The sequence below is a fragment of the Crinia signifera genome, chromosome 4, assembly GCF_055691185.1.
Source record: "Crinia signifera chromosome 4, ASM5569118v1, whole genome shotgun sequence".
Lineage (NCBI taxonomy): Eukaryota > Metazoa > Chordata > Amphibia > Anura > Myobatrachidae > Crinia > Crinia signifera.
In genome coordinates this window covers 244,873,038-244,895,828 of record NC_139220.1, presented here as the reverse complement: position 1 = coordinate 244,895,828, position 22,791 = coordinate 244,873,038, and the positions used below count along the sequence as shown (strand labels likewise).

The 22,791-nt window shown below is 43.7% G+C and overlaps 1 long non-coding RNA gene across 2 annotated transcripts in view; it reads left to right on the top strand.

The window, feature by feature from the left end:
• LOC146075213 (uncharacterized) overlaps positions 1–13,207 on the top strand; it is an 81,229-nt gene extending 68,022 nt beyond the window's left edge. For both annotated transcript variants that reach the window (XR_014473525.1, XR_014473527.1), the window contains exon 4: positions 13,147–13,207. This is a non-coding gene — a long non-coding RNA (uncharacterized LOC146075213). The remainder of the gene's footprint in view (positions 1–13,146) is intronic.
• Positions 13,208–22,791: the final 9,584 nt, after the last annotated feature.

The window sequence follows — 22,791 nt, the reverse complement described above, 5'->3', positions numbered from 1 at the left end:
TACCCAGATAAGGAGGTGGCCTCTTTTCTGTTTGAAGGTTTTAGTGTAGGTTTTGTTTTACCAGTTCGGGGGGAAGTTCGGGGCGGATCATATCGCAACCTCCAATCTGCACGTTCCATCCCTGAGGTTTTGAGAGAGAAAGTGGACAAGGAGATTCAGTTGGGGCGCATGGTAGGCCCTTTCCTCCATCCCCCCTTAGAGAACCTCGTTATTTCTCCAGTTGGGGTGGTCCCCAAGAAAGCTCCGGGGAAGTTTCGCCTCATACATCATCTGTCTTACCCAGCGGGTTTTTCTGTCAACGACGCCATCCCAGAGGAATATTGTTCAGTGACTTATCAGTCATTTGACGATGCCCTGGCAATGGTTCGTCGTTTGAACACGGGGCACTCATGGCTAAGATAGATGTTGAGTCTGCCTTCAGGCTTCTCCCCCTACACCCCAGCTCATTTCGGTATATGGGCTTCCGCATCGGAGAGGAGTATTTCATCGACAAATGCCTGCCGATGGGGGGCTCCGTATCTTGTGCGTTTTTTGAGAAGTTCAGTACCTTTCTGCACTGGTGTGTTGAGAGTTCATCGGGTGGGGGCGGACTCGCCCATTACCTGGATGACTTTCTGTGCATCGGACCGGCCGGCTCCGATCACTGCGCCCGCGTCTTGCTTAGGATTCAATCGCTCTTCCGACATTTCGGGGTCCCCATCGCTGACGACAAAACTGAGGGCCCTTGTACTTGTCTGTCATTCCTTGGTATCTTAATATATACCGAGCGGGGCTGCTGCAGCCTGCCAGCAGATAAGGTGGTCAGGCTCAGCGAGGCGATCCTGCAATGCGAGAGTAGATCTGAGATCCCTCTGAGGCAGGCGCAGTCAGTCTTGGGGCAGCTCAACTTTGCTTGCAAGGTGATCCCCATGGGTAGGCTTTTTTGCAGGAAGCTGGAGAGGGCCACGGCTGGGGTGAATAAACCGCACCACTTAGTCCGCTTGTCCGCCGAAATTCGGCGGGACTTGAAGGTATGGTCCTCGTTTTTAGAGGACTTCAACGGGGTGCGGATTTGGCTTGCTCCGACCGTTGCAAACTCAGAGCTTCAGTTGTACACGGATGCAGCCGGAGCGGCTGGCTTCTGCTGCTTCTTGGATGGGCAATCGAAACAAGCCTGAAGCTTTTGTTTTGTCTCACTTGACCAGCTTTTAACTGACCTGACAGTGGCCTTTGCTGACTTTAGCTTCTGAGTATACGTTGGACATGGCTGAATTGGTCTGAATCTCCCCTAAGTTTGAGAGCCACTGCATTGGAGATCTCTTGAACACCATCTCAATCAAACTTCCTCAAATGTGCAGCAGGGTCAGAACTGCATGCTTATACATTGCTCCTGACTCACATTCTAATATGTTTCTGCTCATTAGCTTTCACCACAGAGCAGGTGTCTATTTCCCATTCAGCTCTAAGACCTTGAAATCTTATTTACTGTTACAATGTAATGGGATTGGATTGGAAGGTGTGATCCCCTGAGTGCTTAATTCTCTAAATGTTAAGTAGGTATTATACAGAAAGGATCGTATATCTCTACACTTACATGTATTAATAGGAGTGTACCCAGCCTGTATTTATCGCATGTGCAAATGCTAAGTTGGGCACTGTCCAGGATTCAGCAAAGAACGGTACCTAGTCCTAAAAGTCAAAAGAAAGCGCAAAGTTCATTTACATATATGGAAAACACAGATTGCGGGGGAAATTTACTAAGATGGGTGTTCTATTTTACATGGGATGTTGCTATGGGCAACCCATCAGATGCTATATATTTTCTTTTACAATGTGCTAAATAAAAAAGAAGTAGATTCTGGTTGGTTGCCCAACATGTGAAATAGAACCCCCATCTTCGTAATTTCACCCTTAGTGTCAATACCATTTTGTCTATTTGCATGATTATTGGACTCAGTATTGAACCAAGGAGGCAAAATAGTGGATAGGTAACTAATAGAGGGGATGTTGCACTGAGTTTATTCTCATTATCTCATAGTATAAGAAATAACCTCTTTTAGATGAGAAAGTGTTACACTTATATGCAGGGAAGGATTTGTGTCACTCCTATCTGACACTGTACCTATATAACTAGAAAGGGATTAACATTGGCAGTGTTGAGCCTTAGACATATCCCAATATCAGTAGAGAGCACCACAAGACTATATAAAGTTTGTTGTCAGAAAGAAACCTGTAGTTAATGGACCCTTAACTGCCCCTTCACATAACTTTCTGGGAGTGGTGTTATTAGGATTGAGTACTCCAGTATCCAGAAGGGCCTGGCAAGTTGAAGGTCAGAATTACTAGTAGATGAGATACTGTATACAAACAGGAGGTCAGTGTAGTAGGCAATGGAGCAATAATCAGGCGATGGCAGAATCACAGAAAAAAACGTGCATTACTTCACAGGTATACGCGTACGCTCGCCATGCTTCGGGCTCGGTGGCGCGCTGCGCTCGCCACACTTTATAAAATCAACTCCACGCTGACGTGGATAGTGGGGGTATGAAAAGGTCGGAGGACGCGTACCGCCGCCCCACGCGTTCATAGTGGTGTGGCGTTAACAAAAGGGGGCATTTCACATACTTATGACCCATGAGGGTGGGTATACAATTAAAAATCGGGTGAAATCGCGTCGCATCACATTGCATGCGATCATATCGCATGTGATGCGATGCGACGCGATTTTTCATCGTACAATGCCCTGCGATGGAAATCAGGGGCACCGTGATACTGTAATACACAAGTACCTGTATGGTTTTTGGAATAATTTGGGCAACAGATATGTGGATACGGGATATTCAACCTGTAGTGAGAAATGTTACCTCAGCTACTTGGCTGTATATGGGAATAGCTACACTTGTCTAGTTACAGTATCATCAAAGTTGTTGAAGTTAAGTAACATTGGCCCCTATGCTTAGGCATTGGCCCCTATGCTTATTAATAATAGCACATTCTCTCACAGTCTTTATATCCTTGAATCAATGTATGCAGATAAGGTTTTTGTTTTTTTAGCTTCAGTTATGCAGAACCCTGGTTACATTACTTAGATCACCTCCCAACAGGAACCTTCTTAAGTGTGACCAAGAGCTCTAGCATATTTAAATGTTCCTGAATAAAGTGGGTTATTCTAATTTGATTGGTCCCCCCTCATGTTCGCACAGGGGACCAGGGCCGCCAATAGGGGGGTGCTGTGGGCACAGCTGTCCTGGGCCCCAGCCTCTGGAAGGGCCCAGGCAGCTCATTTTGCCCAGAGTAACCCCCCCCCCCCCCGACTGCCTCCCCTGCACCTCCCCAACCCTGAACGCCGGCGGGCCAATTAAAATACTGCATCGGCTTCTGAGCCAATCAGAGCTCGCGTACTGGCAGCCAACCAGAGCTCTGATTGGCTCACCAGCTGGTGCATTTTTATTGGCTGAGATGAGTCCTGGGCCCCCAAATTCCTGATGGCAGCCCTGCATGGGACCAATGTTTTGCGTCTACCCAGGCAACATTTCTGTGCATGTGCAGGCGCAGGATGCGAGCGGGCACGGCGGATGTCATCCGCCCCCCTGCTTCCCGCACAGGCCGCTTGCAGATCAGAGAGAACATAGAGGTGTCTCTGATCTGGGTATCCGGACTCATGACAGATTGACTCTAGGTGGACAGTCATAAGGTCGACCACTATTGACAGTCAAAAGGTCGACAGGGTCCAAAGGTCGACAGGGTCAATAGGTCGACATGGTCAATAGGTTGACATGGTCAAAAGGTCGCCATGGAAAAGGTTGACATGCATTTTTTAACAAAATTTGGAGCTGACATGTGCCGACAGGCAGGATTTCATGTCCTACCATCCACTGCGTGGAGGGAGAATATAATAGTGTGCCGAGCGGAGCAAGGCACTGAGCCAGAAGCATGGTGAGCGTAGTGAGCCATGCGAGGGGACGCGTTACACTTAGACAGTGTCCATGTCGAACTATGTTGACCTTTTCCATGTCAACCTTTAGAATGTCGACCTTTGGACCCTGTCAACCTTTTGACTGTCAACAATTGGACTCTGTTGACATTTTCACTGCCGACCTTTGGACCCTGTCGACCTTTTCAATGTCGACCATTGGATCCTGTTGACATTTTAACCTTGTCGACTTTTTGACTGTCGACCATTAGTGGTCAACCATATGACTGTAGACCTAGACATTGTAGACATCGCACCCAAGGCTGTGAATGGATGATTATGCAAATCATCCATTCTCAGCCATGCAGCGGATCGCGACGTGCGAAGGGAGGGCAACACTGCGGGCGGCGTTTAGTCCACAAACAACGCATATTTCTCAGCATTGTGTGTGGACCAGAATAAGGTCCAACATCCCTTAGTGTTGCAACTATTAGTGATGTATATTCCACTATTCCACTGGTCTCTTTACTTTGCAATCTCAGTACAGGTTGAGTATCCCTTATCCAAATATCCATTATCCAAATTATTCCCAAAACCATAGTCTCCAAAATGTTCCTTTATTTTTTAGTTCTTACTAAAAAGCTACTGGCTACATCTGTAACTGGCACTACTGGGGAAATAACATGTAACTGGCACTAAATATGTGCAAGAACATGATTGCTTGGCATTCAAATTCAGTGTCCGATATTGTACACAAACTTTGTTTTGTGTTTTAAAATCTTGTTTCATGCACAAATAAAAGATATGTGTGCGTATTTCATGTGTTGATGTGCTTATACATCATAAATGCAAGATACCTCAAAATACCTCATTCAAATCTAAAAATATTCCAAATAATCTGTTATTCCGGAATAATCTGTTATCCAAAACTCTTTTGGTCCCGAGCATTTTGGATAAGGAATACTCAACCTGTATTCTAACTTTTTCTTATAAGGCAGTGTTTTTCAACCACTGTGCCGTGGCACACTAGTGTGCCTTGAGCTGTTCCCAAGTGTGCCCCCAGATCTAGAGATGCCCAAACCAGTTTATAGCCACCACCAGTTCAACTGTTATTTACTGGTCTCTTCTTTTCATGTAAAGGGCCAATGTATTTTATTTGTGTTACCTGTGGAGACCAGTGTGATTTTTTATTTATATGGGGGCCAATAGGTTTTTTTTTTTCTGTGGGGGCCAATGTATTTTGCCCTGTGGGGATCTCATGGTGTGCCTTGGCCATTTTAAAATCCTATTTAGTGTGCCGCAAGGTAAAAAGGTTGAAAAACACTGTTATAAGGCAAGCTACAATGGATCCCTTTCTCTCGATGCTGAGGTGTAGGTGCTCACAGAACTTAACCTTGTCAGTTTTATTTATGTCAACACTCACAGCCTGGACAGCTCCACTTTCCTCACTACAACTTTCAAAGGGGATTTGCAGATGGATTGTTGGTGGACACCATAGAGTCACCCTGGGGGAGGATCTCTAACTTCAGCTTCCTGTCATTCACCATCTTACACAGTCATGCAGTCAGGGTTCTGGCTGGCAACTTTTAGCCTGGGGGGCAATTGCTTGCAAGTGGTCCTGGCTTTTCTATCTGTGCTGTGCTCAGCAATGGAAAAATGGGTATGAACAAAGTATTGCAAGTACAAGAGATGCGGGTTTAAATGAATTTCAAGCTCACTCGCACTAGCAGCTGAAGGAGCATAACTGGACTATACAGAGAAAGAGAAAGCACAGAATGTCCAGTATGGTGCACCTTTGAAAGGAATGTACGATAAAATGTAACTTTTAATAAAGGATGCTTTTAAAAGATTGCGAACATAAAAACACACTAACACACAGATAAACACAAATAGTGATTTAAAAGAGGAAGAATTCCTCATGCAGTGTGCCCCGGATTTGTAATACAAATGACAAATTGGAAATTTTTATTATAGATGTCTCCTGGTGTGTATGCACCACGGAGAACCCCACTTAAAGGTTTGCTGTTAAATTCAAGAACAGTTGTACTTCATGTGTAACCCTGATAATGAGATCTACCATGAGATCGGGTGCACATGTATCGACTTGGTGTGTGCTGAAGGGAGATTGACTACTAAGTCCTATTATTCGTGTGATGCGAAATCCCTGTCAGCGCAACCGTTGTATCAATCACTGGTATAGATCGATTGACTTGATATTTACACAGACAATAATTCGTGAATGATTGCAACCTTTTGATAACCCTTCTTAGACAATGAGATCCACTGTGGGATTGGGTTCAGGATTTTGCGCTCAAATGGTTTTACAGAGAGGCTTTGAGACTAATACTGGAAATTACTCCCGGTGCAGGGTGTGGAGATGCGGGTTTAAATGAATTTCAAGCTCACTCGCACTAGCAGCTGAAGGAGCATAACTGGACTATATTATTCAGTTTTTTGGCACCATAGCCATAAACATATACATACACAGTGTGTATACAGTATATAATATAGGTTAGGGTACGTCGGAAAGACGATCCGCACCTTCAGAGAAAGAGTGGCTCTACATCGAACAGCAATCAAGGCCGCGTTAACAAACAAAAACAAAGGGCACACATCAGAACAACCAGTGGCCAGACATTGGGCTATGATGGACCACAAATTAGAACAACTTCGCCACCAAGTTATAGATCATATACCAGAAAATCACAGAGGAGGCGACCACACAGGAAAATTACTACAATTTGAAGTGCAATGGATTTTCAAACTAAGAACCACCACCCCCACTGGCCTCAACGAAAGAATGCCCTGGAACGTCTTCTAAGCCCTAACAACTTTCCCATTGGATAAATAAAACAGCACTTTTGTATTACATCTATGCGGGCATATATAATACAATATACTATGGGCAAAGCACCCACTCAATTAAAGGTATAGTCTTCCACTAATAGCGGGTAAGCCGAGCCGCAGGTAGAAAATCCATTAAATATTTAATTATATACTTAAGTATTATTATATGCCCCCAAACATGAAGGCATGATTCCAGGACTGTATCTCATCCATTTACTTTTCATTTTTTATTTTTTATTGTTACCATTGTGATTCCCAGACATATCTGTTTAGTCACTCTGTCCATCTTTCATCACTCTATACACCTTACACAGCCTGCAGGTACCAGACAGATGGCAATAACTCCAATGTGGGCACAATACTGAGAGGTCGCCTAGTAACAGCAGACTAGGACCTCCAGCACGTCAGTGCAGAGCGTAGGTTCACACTTCATTTGCATAAACTTTACACAACATAGTACAAGCTGCAAAACAGCACACAGTACAACCACACGTATCAGTGCCCTCCTGGAATGAGTTGACCATAAATCTGCTGCCCTCACTTTGACCACAATCAATATGGTGTCCCTTCAACTTGTTTTCTAGCGGTTGCCACGGCAACCCACACAGGAGCTCATCTCTAATCAGAATATGGAGATGGCCTCTTGGAAAAACCTGTGATGGCCGGGTTGAGCGATTTCATGGCTCACTCAGCTAACTGCTGGTGTTGCAGCTGATCCAACTTAGGGCAGTATTCAATGAGAATTTTCTCTGTGCATGGCGAGAGGTTTTTTTTCTCTCGCCATGCACTCGCCGTGTTTTTACGGAGATTCTCCATGTTTGGAGATTCTCCGTCACGGGTCTTTATACACTATTCAATGTCGCAGGGGCTCGTTGCCCCTCGCGGTGAATCTTAACCCCTGCAGCGGGTGAGCGTCCGCTGCAGGGAGCCATGGGACGGTGGCAGGCAGGGCGATTGAAGTCTCCCTGCCTGCCCCAGAACGTATGTGGGGGGGAGGTGGGCTCCCCGGAAGCCAGGCAGCACAGGCTGCCCCCCCCCCCCAGAGCCAGCAGGGGACCGGGTATATTCACTGCTCCCGATCGTGCATATGTAATGATCGGGTGCAGTGAATATATGAATATCTAATGAGCGGCTCTCGGCTGCGGCCCCCTGCTGGCTGTTATGTGTAAAAAAAAAAATGTTTTTTTTTTTTCAATTAAATATATATTCATGTGCTATAAGCACATGAATAAAAATAGCATGCCCCTCCTCAGAATAAAATTTTTTATTTTTTGACACCAAAATAAAAAACCTTTTATTTTAAAAGTTCACATTCCACTTCTCCATGAAAAGATGGAGAATTGCTACATGGAGAGACACGGCGAAAATCACTTAGAAAGACGGCGAAAATATCACATTGAATAGGGTGGTTCACTTTTTGAGACCAAAATTCTCCGTCCAACGCGAAAAAAGCACAAATTCTCCATAAAGCACGGAGAATTTTTCTCATTGAATACTGCCCTTAGAGCAGTAATGCATGCAAAACGCGTGAAGGCTCCTGCTGCATTAAAATAGAGGTGCCATTGCTGCTGTTTCCGTGTAAGTAAAAGAAATAGTAACTCCGCCAATATCTCAATCAGGCCCATTGTGCGCAAAGTTTATATCTTCATTAAACACAGGCTATTATCCGGCAACTCGGAGTCCAGTATAGCACATCAAACTAACCTGTGAGTCTGGACCAGTTCTGTTACTGTTATTCTTCTTTCGTTTTGTTATCTTTTTACTGTATTTTCAATAATCCCTGGAAATAAAAGATAAATGTATAAAAGAGAATTCATCCATATACTAGAAGAACTGTGCCATGACTACAAGTGCACTTTAACACAACAAACACACGTTTGAGCAGAACCTGTGTAAATTCAGCTGCTATTCTTGATAGTTGATACGAAGCCAAAGGAAAATTATTGACCTGTAAAACAGCAAAGCCAGACACGAGGAGATAGATGAGAGTTGGAAAGAGACATAATTCAACATCTGCCATAAATGCAGGATGCAGTTTATTTACTGGATGGCGACAAGATTCACTGGTAATGATTTCTGTTCTTGTTCACTTAAAGGTGTGCAGCCCTCATTGAGTTCTCGATTAGCTTGTGACCTAACTGCAGCAAAACAACTCCCAGCGGAAATGGCTTCCACAGGAAATATAAACTAGTTAGTTGGAAAAGAGACTCAAGAGATTCATTTAGGATCTCGACTTACTGGTAAATTGAAAATAAATTTGCCTACTGACTCCTAATACCATGTCTGTTCTCGCAATATAATCTTCAGATCATGATTATCCATAGTACGCTGATGTAAGTAAGAAAAGACCATCCTGCTAGTTTATATGTTTTTTTATCTTTATTTTTTATGTTTGCAGTCCACTGGGGAGTTATTTACAACAGGGAGCGTAAGAATTTGCTTCTGTATTTCTGCTATTGTACTTGGCAGTGTGATTCGTTCATCGTTATACATCTCTGCCCTGATTGTACTGGATGTCTTTTCTATATCAGTCTCTTAAGGCCCCCATACACTATGCGATTTTGGGACGATTTCATCCGATTTCGGCACTTTGTGCCGATAATCGGGTGAAATCGGCCCAAAATCGTAGGTGTGTGATATCTGATCCGATGCGCGGTCCCGTGCGCATCGGACCGGATCAGGGAGGTCGGACGGTCTGTACATACGATCACGTCCGACCTCCCTGTATGCATATGCCTGCCACCTGACAGGCATATGCATGCAGACACCGGGGGAGCAGTGGGGCGGGCAGCGGGTCCCTGAGTGCCGGCGAGTGCTGCTGACTGACCTGGCCGGGCAGTGTACTTACACATAGCAGCAGCGGGGACGGGGCGGGCAGCGCAGTGGCGGCTATTATATTTTTAAAATACTTGTCAAATGACCGGCCGCTCTCTGATTGGCTGAGAGCTCTCCGGCCAATCAGAGAGCGGCCGGTCATTTGACAAATATTTTAAAAATCTAATAGCCGCCACTACACGTCCCGTCCCCGCTGCTGCTATGTGTAAGTACACTGCCCTGCCAGGTCAGCAGCGCTCACCTCCGCCCGCCCCCACCGCCGCTGCCCGTCCCCACCACCGCCGCCGTTGCCCGCCCCCACTACTCCTCACCGCCCTGCAGCTCCCCGGGTTTTTTTTATATGGGATAAATCGCATGCGATTTATCCCATGTAAAAAATGGCACATCAAGTGCCAAATTGTATGTGAGCCTCCTGGGGAGCTGCCGGGCGGCTCGCAGGTAAATTGGGTCTGACTTGTCCCTAGGACAAGTCGGCCTAATGTATGGGGGCCTTTACTTATACAAGTGCCTTGCAGATCATACCACATCATTGAGATAAGGTATCAGTGTGTATGATACCATTATCATGTTTCATTGCAACAAAACAGGGTGCGGTAAATTTACTTCTGTCTATTATCTTCTAGAAGGTGCTAAATAGTTTAGAAGTACAATCTGATTGGATGCTATGGACATCATTCCATCTTCAATAGAACTCCCATCTTAGTCAATCCGGTATGGTAAGGATTGTCGACAGTGTCTAGGTCCACAGTCACCAGGTCGACCACTAATGGTTGACATATAGAAGATCGACACATGGAAAAGGGTTGACATGCATTATTTCGTCGTGGTCAAAAGGTCGACACAATCAAAATGTGGACATGGAATAAGTTCATGAGGTTTTTTTACTTTTTTGGTGTCTACATTGACAAAAGTCTTAGTGTACAGGCGGTATTTTATGCCCTACCATCCACTACGGCATGGATGGAGAATAAAATAGTGTGCCGAGCACAGCGGGGCACCGAGCCTGAAGCATGGCGAGCACAGTGAGCCATTCGAGGGGACGCGGTACACTAATACAGTGTCCATGTCAACCTATGTCGACATAAACACCCTAAAAATATTTAAAACTCATGTCGACCTTTTTCCATGTCAACATTTTGGATGTCGACCTTGACGCTGTTGACCTAATGGATACCGGAATATTTACCCTAGTGCGTCTGCTGAGATGGTTCTAAGGGCCTGACACAGACCTGATCGTTAATCTGAGAAGTCACAGTGGACAAATCATGTCGCAGAAAATGCCAGGCCGCGGCCCGATCAGACTTGGATCCCCATGTTCAGAGCGGTTCTCAGATATCAGAACCGCTCAGCTCTAAAATTAAATACATTTTTATAGTCTTTTTATGTTTTGTGTGAGTTTTAATAATTTGAACCAAGACATGTTATTTAGAAGTGTTGGTGACGCTGCAAAGTTTGTCAGTCCAGGCAACTTGTTGTGTTGCTATGTAAATTATTGTTTTACTAATTATCACATGTTCTGTCTGTTCAATGTGCAATGCTGTGTAAGTGACAGGTTCTATATAACTCAAATTTGAAGTACTGTATAGATTTTTTAAATGTTATATTGCAATTTATTTGTACAATGTCAGTTCGATACAGTAGTTATGAGTTGCCATCGTGACATTAGCAGAGAGACAGAGTAAGACAATTGCAGATGTCTGCGGCTCTTCAATAAAGACTCGCTAACAACTACTCTGGAAGTAAACTAGTTGCCACCCATGACCTTCAATAGGCTGTCTGTTACAGGAAACAATAGGACACGTTTTATAGAGGATCCTTTAGGTTGCTCAATATTAGGTTTCAATATTCCACACAAAGACAAACATTCCTGCCTCATGCAAACTCAAGACAGGGAGTAAAACTCTCACATGAATTTTAACAATTAAATGGACTACACCACTTTTTGGCAATTTTGGCATTGGCTACACCCCTGCGTATAGAATGGTATATTACTAGATATATTACACTTAGATGGATTTATCATTTTATAGATACTGTATACTCATGTTGCACTTATTACATATTACATCTTGGAATTTGTCTTATTGCATTGATGGAATAATATTTGAGATTGGATTGAAAAGATCGTTGCAGCGCCTGCAGTTGAAGGAGGTTCTGCCACACCCATCGTACAGCCCCAACCTTGTGCCCTGTGACTTTCACCTCCTCCCAAAGATGAAAGAGCACCTTAAGGGTCAATACTTCAAGTCTGATGATAAGGTGAAAACTGCTGTTCGGTCCTGGTGTCAACAACAACCATCAACTTTCTTCTCTGACGGGTTTGGCCGACTCGTCAAGCGTTGGCGCACATGCATGAAAAAGGATGGGGACTATGTTGAATAATGAAGAGTGCATTACATAGACTGAGTTATCATGTACAAAAAAAAGGGTACTTGTTTCCCAGCAGGGCGCCCTCTAAGCTATTTGCTATTCTGCATAGTGAAATCGCATCGCACATCGCATCGCATGGCTTTTTGTACCTTGCGATGTGTGCGATGCGATCTCAGTAGTTAATTTAGTTAATTTATTCACTGCACCCTGAGTGAAATCACATCGCAGATGAGATGAGATCAGATGAGATCAGATGAGATGAAATCTCAGTAGTTCATATGGTAAAACACCTAAAACAGCACCATTCTCCTCGTCACCCGAAGCGTGGCGAGTGCAGCGGAACGCATCCTCCGACCTTTTCATACCCCCACTATCCACGTCGGCATGGAGTCGATTTTATATAGTGTGGTGAGCACAGCGAGCCACTGAGCCCGAAGTGTGGCGAGCGTAACGCGCCCCGCGAAGGTACACGGATTACTTTACATGTATTCCGCGTCCCCTCGCGGGGCTCGCTACGCTCGCCACGCTTCGGGCTCGGTGGCTCGCTGCGCTCAAAACACTATATAAAATCAACTCCACGCCGACGTGGATAGTGGGGGTATGAAAAGGTCGGAGGATGCATTACGCCGCCCCTCGCGGGGCTCGCCACGCTTTGGGGTGACGTGGAGAGTGGTGCTGTTTTATGTGTTTTACCATATGAACTACTGAGATCTCATCTCATCTCACGCCACAAAAAAGGGCTATGCGATGCGATTTCACTCAGAGTGCAGTGAATAAATGAACTACTGAGCGTACATAGGAAATCTGGGCACCCTGCTAGGAAACAAGTACCAAAAAAAAGTGTTCAAATGTGTTCACAAATAAAAAACTTATAGCCATGGAGGCATTACTTTTCAATCCAGCCCCATATTATTCTTAATATTACTTGGAAAAATACATATTACCATCTCTGGAGCTTATTGCAAATTCCCAGAGCATCCCTAGGGGTTCAGTGTGCATCCTAAGGATGTTCCAGACACCACCTCATCAGAGATTCTTGCTGCAAGTCGCCCTTAAAGGCACTGGCTGCCAGATGCAGGGACTGTGGTACAGCAGCAATGACTGATACTTCCCAAAAAATAGCACCTACTAAGCTTATGGGTGACAGTAAGCACAATTTAATTATTTTAATAAGTTTATTATTATTATTATTGTTATTACAGGTCGAGTATCCCGTATCCGAATATCCGTTATCCGAATTATTCCGAAAACCATACATTCCAGAGAGTGAAGAATTATTTTTTTTTTTTGATAAAAACTTACTGGGGACATTTGTAACAGCACTACTGGTGACATGATATGTAACTGGCACTATATATGTACAAGAAAATGATTGCTTGCCATTCAAATTCAGTATCTGAGATAGTACACAAATTTTGTTTCATGTTTTGAAACCTTGTTTTTTGAACAAATAAAATATATTTGTGTGTATTTTATGTGTTTATACAGCATAAATGCAAGATACTTCAAAAAACATCATTGAAATATTAAAATATTCCGAAATACGGAATAATCCGTTATCCAAAATTCTCCTGGTCCCGAGCATTTTGGATAAGGGATACTCAACCTGTATTATTATAGGCAATATAAGGTTGCTTGATAGAATACATCCAGAACTCATAATGAGCATTCCATGAGTTTAATGATGAAAAGAACAAAAATAATGGTGTTTCTAGCAGCTTAGTGTCAATTTAATATCTATATAAACTTCCATGTAGGCACTTCCCCCCCTCAAATAAATAAGTGCCAATGGAGCTATTTTAATAAGTTAGGTTAGCTAAGCTCCTCGGGAGCCAACAAATATACTCATCATTTTAGTAGGGGCTTTGATGCAAAGGAAATTATTCTGTTTTGGAAAATGGTTACTAAGTACAGGAACTGAAAGTCCTCTTAACTTACAGGAAACAATTGGGAGTAAACTAGAATTCTCTCATTGTAGTCAACTCAACTATAAAATAGTTTTTGCTCCAGGACTCAAGTGAACCTGTCAGGCCTATGACAAGATCAAGCATGCGCGTCCCCGTCCCTTTCCCTCGGCGGTGGATGGTGGAAACCCGGCCCGTCAGGGTTGGGGGGGGGGGAGGTGCGAGGGGCTGTGGGCTCAGACGGAACGGGGTACCTGAGAGTCTCGGGTGCGCACCCCCCCTTCTGTCTGATGGCGGGTCAAGGTGATTGGTGATAGAATCGCCAGGACCCGCATGAACAAGAGGCACTCCATCTGTACATTCATTTATACAAAATACTTATAGGCACCTAATGAAAATGTGAATGTATATTAACTTAGTGATTACTGGTGCTGGCAGGCTAGGCACTATAAGTTTATGTACACAGTTTACCTTGAAGCACACTATGATAGAGGTGATCCTTCTCTGCACTAATAGCGCAGGTGTGAAAGGTTCCTGGGCCAAAATCCCAGCAAAAATGCCGGGATTTCAACCCTGCTATGGAGCAGGGTTGTTCCTGGGTTTAACCCGGGGACCTGGCCGGTGTAAATGGGGTAGGGGCTACTTACCCGGGTTGCCGGTCCTCGTGTGCTGTCCGGCCGGGGATCCACACAGGCGGCGGGCGTAAATGACGGGACAGGCAGTAGATGAGGATGACACAGCTCTCCGGCGGCAGTGAGGGCACCGGAGAGCTGCGTCATCTTCATCCGCAGGCTGTCCCGTCATTTGCGCTCGCCTCCTGTGTGGATCCCTGGCCTGCACGGAGGACCAGCAACCGGGGTGAGGATTCTACACACCTCCTGCCCACCTCCACCACCATCCCGCCGACTGCCCACCTCCTCCCCGCCTCCTTCCCGCCCCCTTCACCCACCAGATAATGCAGGGACTTTTCTGGTGTGAAAGGGGCCAAACCGGGAATGGCCCGGCATGATTCCTGGGCCATATTCCCAGTGGGTCCCTGCATTTTCTGGTGTGAAAGGGGTATAATTAAAACACGATGGCTGCCCATACACTGGGTATATCACTTTACTCCTGAATCCTGTATTAACTGACTTGTGCACAATAATCCGTTGACCTTGTACATTGCAAGGCCAGGTTGTACTAAGCTCTGACTTCTAAGGGGACTACGATATTGTACTTGGTACCTTTGCAGCTCAAGTTAATAACAATTGTTGCACTTAACTATAACTAAAGTTGAGTCTCACATACATTGGATTGGTGCAGAATTTAATAATCCTCACCAAGGTAAATATGTAGGTAGACAAATAGGTAAGTAGGTAGGCATATCACATATTAGATATTTGAACCATAAGTCTAAATCTTATCTATATCAGTTCCCAGAATTGTGACTTTTATGACAGGAAGAATCATCTGCTCACCTCCTGCTTATATAAGGTATACCCAGTTTATAAGGATAATTCTCAGTTGCCAAGTCTTTTAAGTCTTAAGGCCCCCATACACTGTGCGATTTGGGCCCAATTTTACCTGATTCAGATGGATCGGGCAGTGAAATCGGCCCAAATCGTCAGAGGCGTAGCGTAGATTTTTTAGCCCTAACTGTAAAGTTTATAAAATTCCTCATGTATGTCATACTGAAAGAATGGATGAGATGATTTGGGATATTGATTACAAAATGTGGGTCAAACACTGACAAGCACATATTGAAGAATCAGGGTGTTTGCTGATTTTTTTCTAAACACACTTAAGCCAGGATCTGTGGTGAATATAGTTTAAGCCAGTGGTACCCAAACTGGCGGTGTCTATTTACTAAGCCTTTGAAAGAGATAAAGTGGACAGCAGGGCCGAAACTAGGAATTCTGGAGCTGGGAGCAAACAAGTAAATTAGAGAACCCCCCGTCACCCAAAAAAATGTCAGAGTTCCTCAGGTGCAGAAAGGAAGGACAGACCGGTGCAGCGTTGCAAGTAGAATATTTTTCTTGGAGGTACCGATTGCCGTGGTCACATACCATGAGGGGCTTGGTCACTCAAAGAGAGGAGTGGCTACATGACAATAGGGGTGTGGCCACATTATGCCACACATCCTAATGTCCATTATACATGACACCACACACTATACTGCCCATTACACATGACGCCACACACCATACTGCCCATTACACATGACAAGTCATCCATTTTAGTTTAAATGGTATCAGTATCCCAGGGCTTGGGATGCCAGCAGTCAGAAGACTGACTGTGACATCTTAATTGTCAGGATCCTAACATATGCTAATCCTCCTCTCAGACCGTACCAATGCTGGCCACCCCCACAGCCAAACCCTAAACATCTCTGTTATACTGATAATCTGGGTGCCAACAGTCGGGATTCTGGTGCTGGCAGTGTGAATGGTCGGGATCCTGGGGTCATTTTTCTTACCAGGAGTCAGAGGGCTACATTCCAAATAGCATTTCCCAGATGAAGTGGCTTTCTTGCAAATATCTCCGGGAGTTATATTAAACTTTTTTCTAACTTCATTATTGTATCTATGAAACAGAAAGCAATGGTAACTTGCATCACTTTGATTTAATTTCCGTCTCCTTTCTTTGTTAGACGACGCCAAGAAACACAATGTTGCATTGAAATTATAATTACCTATTGTTCTTATAATGAAGATGATGACTTACATATCTCTTAGCTGTTATAAGAAAATAAAAACAATACAAAGTTATAACTTAGCAACAAGAACAGAAGTAGTAAAAACAAGTATGAATGGTTTGCTACTCCCTTTGGAACTGTAGGGTCTCTGTGGGAGGCCATGTTATTACTCATGATCACCATTAGCTGACTTTCAGCATTTTGCTATACCATTTAATCATCACAATTAACAAATAGTTTTACTCATCTATACGAGGAAGCAAACAATTACTAAAATTACCCCCATCATAATCCATGAGAATCAGCAAATTATAGTAGATGCTAGCACATAAAATGGACTGATGGAAACATTTAATTGGAGCACACTCTGTCCCTCTACATATCACCAACAGGACACCAGCCTTTATCTGCAAGCAGGATTCATAGTGTTTGTTGATTACTCGGCATAAACAGGGACATTTAACTCCTTGGTTCCTGTGGCTGATGTATGCATCATTGGGCCGTATTCAAAGGGGCCGGCGAGGGGGGTTAAACCGCGGGGATCGCCTAAAACAAGCGATCCTCTGCGTTTAACCCCCGCGCCGGCTGCTCACTCTATTCTAAGTTCCGGGGGAATCCTCGCTGTGTGAGGATTCCCCCAAACAGTGAGGTTCGCGGCTAAATCAGGGAGACCGCTGCATTCAGCCGTGAGCCTCGCTTTTTTAGCGGCCTCACACGCCATTTCCCTGTTGCTTCAAAAATCTAGCGAGGGGGAAATGGCATGTGCAGGGGGTCGGTTAAATACTGACTCTACGAGCTGTGACAGCGAGCAGTCAGCACTGCTCGCTGTCACAGCTCGCAAAAAACATTGATTATACCCCATTGTGTTAGGGTCCATATTATATATTAAAGTTCTAATTAAAATGTGATCTGTATCTCTAACTAGATGGCAGATTGTTAGCAGGAGAACACAAGAAAAGTCACAGTTTCACAGTAGCACATTTAAAATATTTTTTTAAAAATATTGTTGATTATAAAAATACTAGTAATCAACCCATGAAAATAATGGAAGAATATATCAGTAATGTCAGCATGGGCAAAACACCTGAATTTCCCATAGAGGTGAGGAGCAGCTTTAGGAGTGTATTCAATTTGTGCCAATATTTCCCAACAGGGGAAATATCGGCACTCACCTATTCAATGCTGACCTTACTGACCGAATTTTTTTTTTTAAATGATCTGTTTTGTCAGAAACGGCCATGGATCAACGAATTCACAGCCATTTTCACAATCTGCAGTTGTGTCCGACAATTTACAGACTTTCCAACACTTGACAGTTGGTATATTGAATACTGACTGTCGGAAACCGCCATAAATGGACAGGATTGTCGGGACGTTGATGCGACATTCAATACTCCCCTTATGCCTGGTACACACCAGCACGACTAGGGCCCGATCCCCTCAATCTAGATCCAATTCCGACCAATTGGATGTAGATTTGTGGTGATTGCGCCCTTTTCTGTCCTGGTGTGGACCGATACCGATCCGATGCGCGGCCCCGCGGGTCGGTCGGTCATTATTCAGATCCTACCTGCTGCAGGTAGGATCTGAATAACTACCATACTGCCAGGTGCGGGTCGCCATCGGATCGGACCCGCTCACGGTGCACATCGTGAGCGGGTCGTGCCCCCCCCGCATCATCGTGAGCGGGTCTGAAGAAACACTGACGACCCGCTCACAATGTGCATCGTGAGCGGGTCGTCGTGGTGTGTACCCCACATTAGCCTTTTATTATAGGAGAGGAACTGAATTAGATTTGCATACTTATTCGCATCCACATTCTGTGATCAGAAATAAATGTGGATAACTGAATGCATCTCTGTGCCGCACGGCATGTGTACAATAATACTGTTAATAAGACAGCATGGATGCACAATCAGAACAATCATTGTTTTAATGGGGTTTCTACATGTACATGTACATGTAGTACCCCACGCCATTAAAATGAAGGGTACAAAAATGATGCAGTGTTTAGCAACAGAGGTGGATTTAGACCTCATGGGGCCCTAGACAAGATACCGGTTTGGGTCCCTCTACTTCCAACAATCCATAGCACTATATTTCCGATTGCCGGCGGCATTGATTGAGTACCTTGGCGCATGCACATGATAACTATAAATGTTCAGCTGTATGAACATTGGTATTGGGTACAAATCTGTATCGGGCTCTTTTGGAAGTAGATTTAATACCTGCATCACATTTAAAGTAGACTGACTGCACACTTTACTTTACAAACATTTTTTATCCTATCAAAGAACATCAAAGGGACTATGGGAGTGTAGGCAGGTCCATGTCATGTCATGATGTCACGCAGTAGTTGCGTAGTGCTCCTCTGGGAATGTTTTGGATGTCCAAGATATCTTTATGGGGCCCCTTGGGACCTGCTGGGCCCTAGGAAGGCGCCTATGCTGCCTTGTGTAAAATCCGCCTCTGGTTAGCAATGCTGTTTCAAAGTGCTGGGGCCTTCAGTTCAGTTACTGTGTGGAATGTATATTTTGATCCTTTATTTACTTGTGTTTCATCTGGGTGCTTCCTTTTCCTCCCAGTCCTAAACCACAGTAGTATGCTAACGGATTGCTGACAAAATGGACCCCAGAGATTGTGTTGGAAGAAATTCAGCACTGTAATCTCCAAAAAACAGCGTCTGATGCAATAAATGATGAGATATTCTCTAGAAAGCATGTGCAATATGTATTGTAGTAACAGCTGCAGAAGGGGGGGGGGGGGGTAATAAATAATGAAGAGCAGTAAGTGGCGCTGTATTGTAAGCTGTCGCAGTGGTACATTGTACTCTCTTGTAGAATGTTCTTTGTTAATCTTCCACATATAGGGGGAAATTTACTAAAGGAAATGTGTAAAAAAATAGGTGTATTTGTATCCAGAAATACACTTATTTTTGACATTTACTATCCGGAAAATATGGCAATTCGTAGTCGTACTGATGAGCTAGCAATACGAATACGAATTGCGGTATTTTCGGGATAGTCAATGTCAAAAATAAGTGTATTTCTGGATACAAATACACCTATTTTTTACAAATTTCCTTTAGTAAATTTCCCCCATAGTGGCTTGGGAATATTGTAGGCTAAGTAAATCTCAGTCCAAATACTTCCTAGCTTATTTGATGCTTGAACATCTAGTAAGTAAACGAAAATTATTTTCTGTGCTACTATATATATAGTGCTTAATTGCAACAGAAACTAGTGGTACTTTAATTTGATAATAATTTTTTATGTGTGTTTCTGTGTGTTTGTGTGTGTGTGTGTGTGTGTTTATTTTACATGGAAATTTGTACTTCATATTTTTAAAGCACAGATCTCCGAGCCTTTGTCCAGCCTTCGGAAGCTTTCTTCTCTGCATCCTGTGACACCACATCTTTGTAATACATGTTGGGGACAGAGCTTACTGAAATACAAAGTGCTCTTAATCCATGCTCTCGCCTGAGGTATGCAATGCTGGTATTAGATTTACACTGGCACAATAAAATAGCAGGAATTAAGTCGTAGAGTCACAGGTGGCAGACAAATCTGTTAGCTTGAATTACATCACCTGATTGTGGCTGACCTGCTGCTGAGCGTAAGGTGCCTTAAGGGGATAACATTTTAATCAGCAAGGCACAAAATTACCCTCATGTCTACCTCTATACCATAGGGTGGATGTTTTTGGTTTTGTAGTTCAAAGCAATTGGAATGATTTTGCAGAACATTACATATTTTTGTCACTATGGTAACAAGTAATGTAGGTACCTATTCTCTGGTAAATTAAGTGTGATTTGCTATTATGGGAAATGTGATGCAATTGCGATCTATTTCTTTGTAGATGAAAAATAGCATTTTTCTTACAAGCATTGATTTGGGGAAGTTACTGGATAATGTTTTTACTAAATTGTCATTGTTACAACGTGATTGTGTGCTTGGTGTAAACATCTGACCTAATACTGGTCTCAAGAGAGCTTGTGTTACATTACATGTGAATTTATAGAACACAAAAGGACATTACACAATTGAATCTGCCCATTTACCACATTGGCTAAAAACCAAATGACAAAACCCTAAATCTTCTTGACCCTGTATGAGCACTTAGAAAAAATCAAGGCAAAGGGAAACACTTATAAAGCAAAGAACAAATGGTGAGGTTGTGCTGCCGTCACTGTACAGTGTGTGCACTTGTTCTGTGTCATTGTAATGTCTGAATGAGGATGTGTGCAGCAATCTGTGCAAAGGAACAGTGCTTCACAGTACATGATGGGCAAGTTGTAGTTATCCCTGTGCCTAACTATCTAGCCACTCTGGACCTCATTTTATGTTTAACCCTTTGAGTGCCGTGTGGATTTTGTCAAAATAGGTGACAATTGGCAAGCAAACATTTTCATTCATCATAACCACCTGTAATGTTTACCTTATATAGGAAATATAATCATTTTTTTACACAAAATATTTTATTTGAACTTATATAACAAATGTGAGGGGCGCTGGCATTTTTAGCAGATATTTTGCACATCCCTCGCAAAATATATTTGGCACATCCCCCACAAAAGGACATCCCTTGTGCACAGAGGTGTTGGCACTCAAAGGGTTAAAAAAAACAGCTAAGAGGTGGAATTTTGCCCTTCGCAAAATCCAGTTGTATTGTGGACATACAGTATATAAAATGTACAGATAGATTTAGATTTAGGTGGCAGTGAGAAAATGGAGAGTGATTAGCAGCCAGCCAATCATCTCCTAGCTGCCATGTTACAAGCTGGGTTTGAAGAATGACAGGACTAAGCTGATTGGCTGGTTGTTTATCATTCTCCACTTTATCACTTTTGAAGCTTGATGCATCTGGCCCAGTGTATCATAGTTCAATGTTAAATTGCAGTCCAGTGGAAAAATGTAAATTGTAATTGCATCAGTGGCGGATGTTGCACCAACCACATAGGGCCTGATTCAGACCTGTTTGATAGACTGCGTATATTTGCAGCCTAGCGAACCGGTAAATGCCGCCCCACTAGCATGCAACTGGATGTGTACAGTAACACCCCCCGCATGCGGCTGCAAGGAGTAGAAGTCATTCGATGGTCAATCACCATCAAATGATTTCTCCTGCCTTCACTAAGAAAACCCAGCCTGGACTGACTTTTCCAGCACCCGCTATCTGCCGAATTCGGGGCGGGCGATGATGTCATTTGATGTCAGCCGCCCACCCCAAGCAGGCATTAACACATTAAGTGTTTCATAGGCACACCCATAAAACGCTGGGCATTCCCCTGCTTCCGCCCCCTGCACGCCCCCTTCCTGCCCCCCTGGAGTAAATGGCCCGGCGAGAGTGAAACTCGCCGATGCCATTCGCTCCTGGGATTTGCACATGCCCATATTCGAGCATGCACAAACCCGTCACCATCGGGGACGGGGCAGAACTCGTCCCTCTGTGAGCTGGTCTGGATCGGTCCCATAGTGTGGTGGGTGCTATGAATCAGAATGTAGCTGTCCTGGGTGTGGTGGCGGCTGTGATAGAATAAGCACTGCTGATCCCCGGGGACCTACAGCTTGCTATCCAGCTTCCACCTACAAAGTGTGGTGGGAGCTGCAGCTCAGGGACTGTAGATGACACCGATTTGCATCATAACATGGATTGTCTAAGAACAATTGTGCGCCTACTAATTTGACATTAAGTTTGATTTTGTTATAATAATTAGCATATTATATATATAAATAGTAAAACAAACTACCCTAGCTATGGCAGATTTGACAGTATTCTTTCACACAAAAGGAATTGTATGGTCCCTAGCTTTTAGTATGACATGGAGGTACTGATTTCTTTGACATTACAAATTGCACAGTTTTGACATTTAAAATAAAGGCAGCCTCTGTTCCCCCTTAAGTGCAAGCAGTGCTTTTAGAGGAAATGGGAAATCTTTAATTGAATAAGGGTGTATTTTGGGTGAAAATATGTGGGTGAACGGATAGAGTGACATTTATTGGGGTAAATTTACTAAAGTGTGAGTTTTTAGATGTAAGAAATGTTGCCAACCAATCAGATTCTATTATCCTCTATTTAGTGATAGATAGATAAATGATAAGTAGAATATAATTGGTTGCTATGGGCAACATCTCTCACCTCTAAAAACTCACATCTTCGTAAATGTACCCCTTAAATTTATACTCACTGGAGGGGTTTAAGATAATGTATGCTTTAACTGTAAATGCATTATTAATGCAACACAAATACATCTAGTGCTACGTATGTGT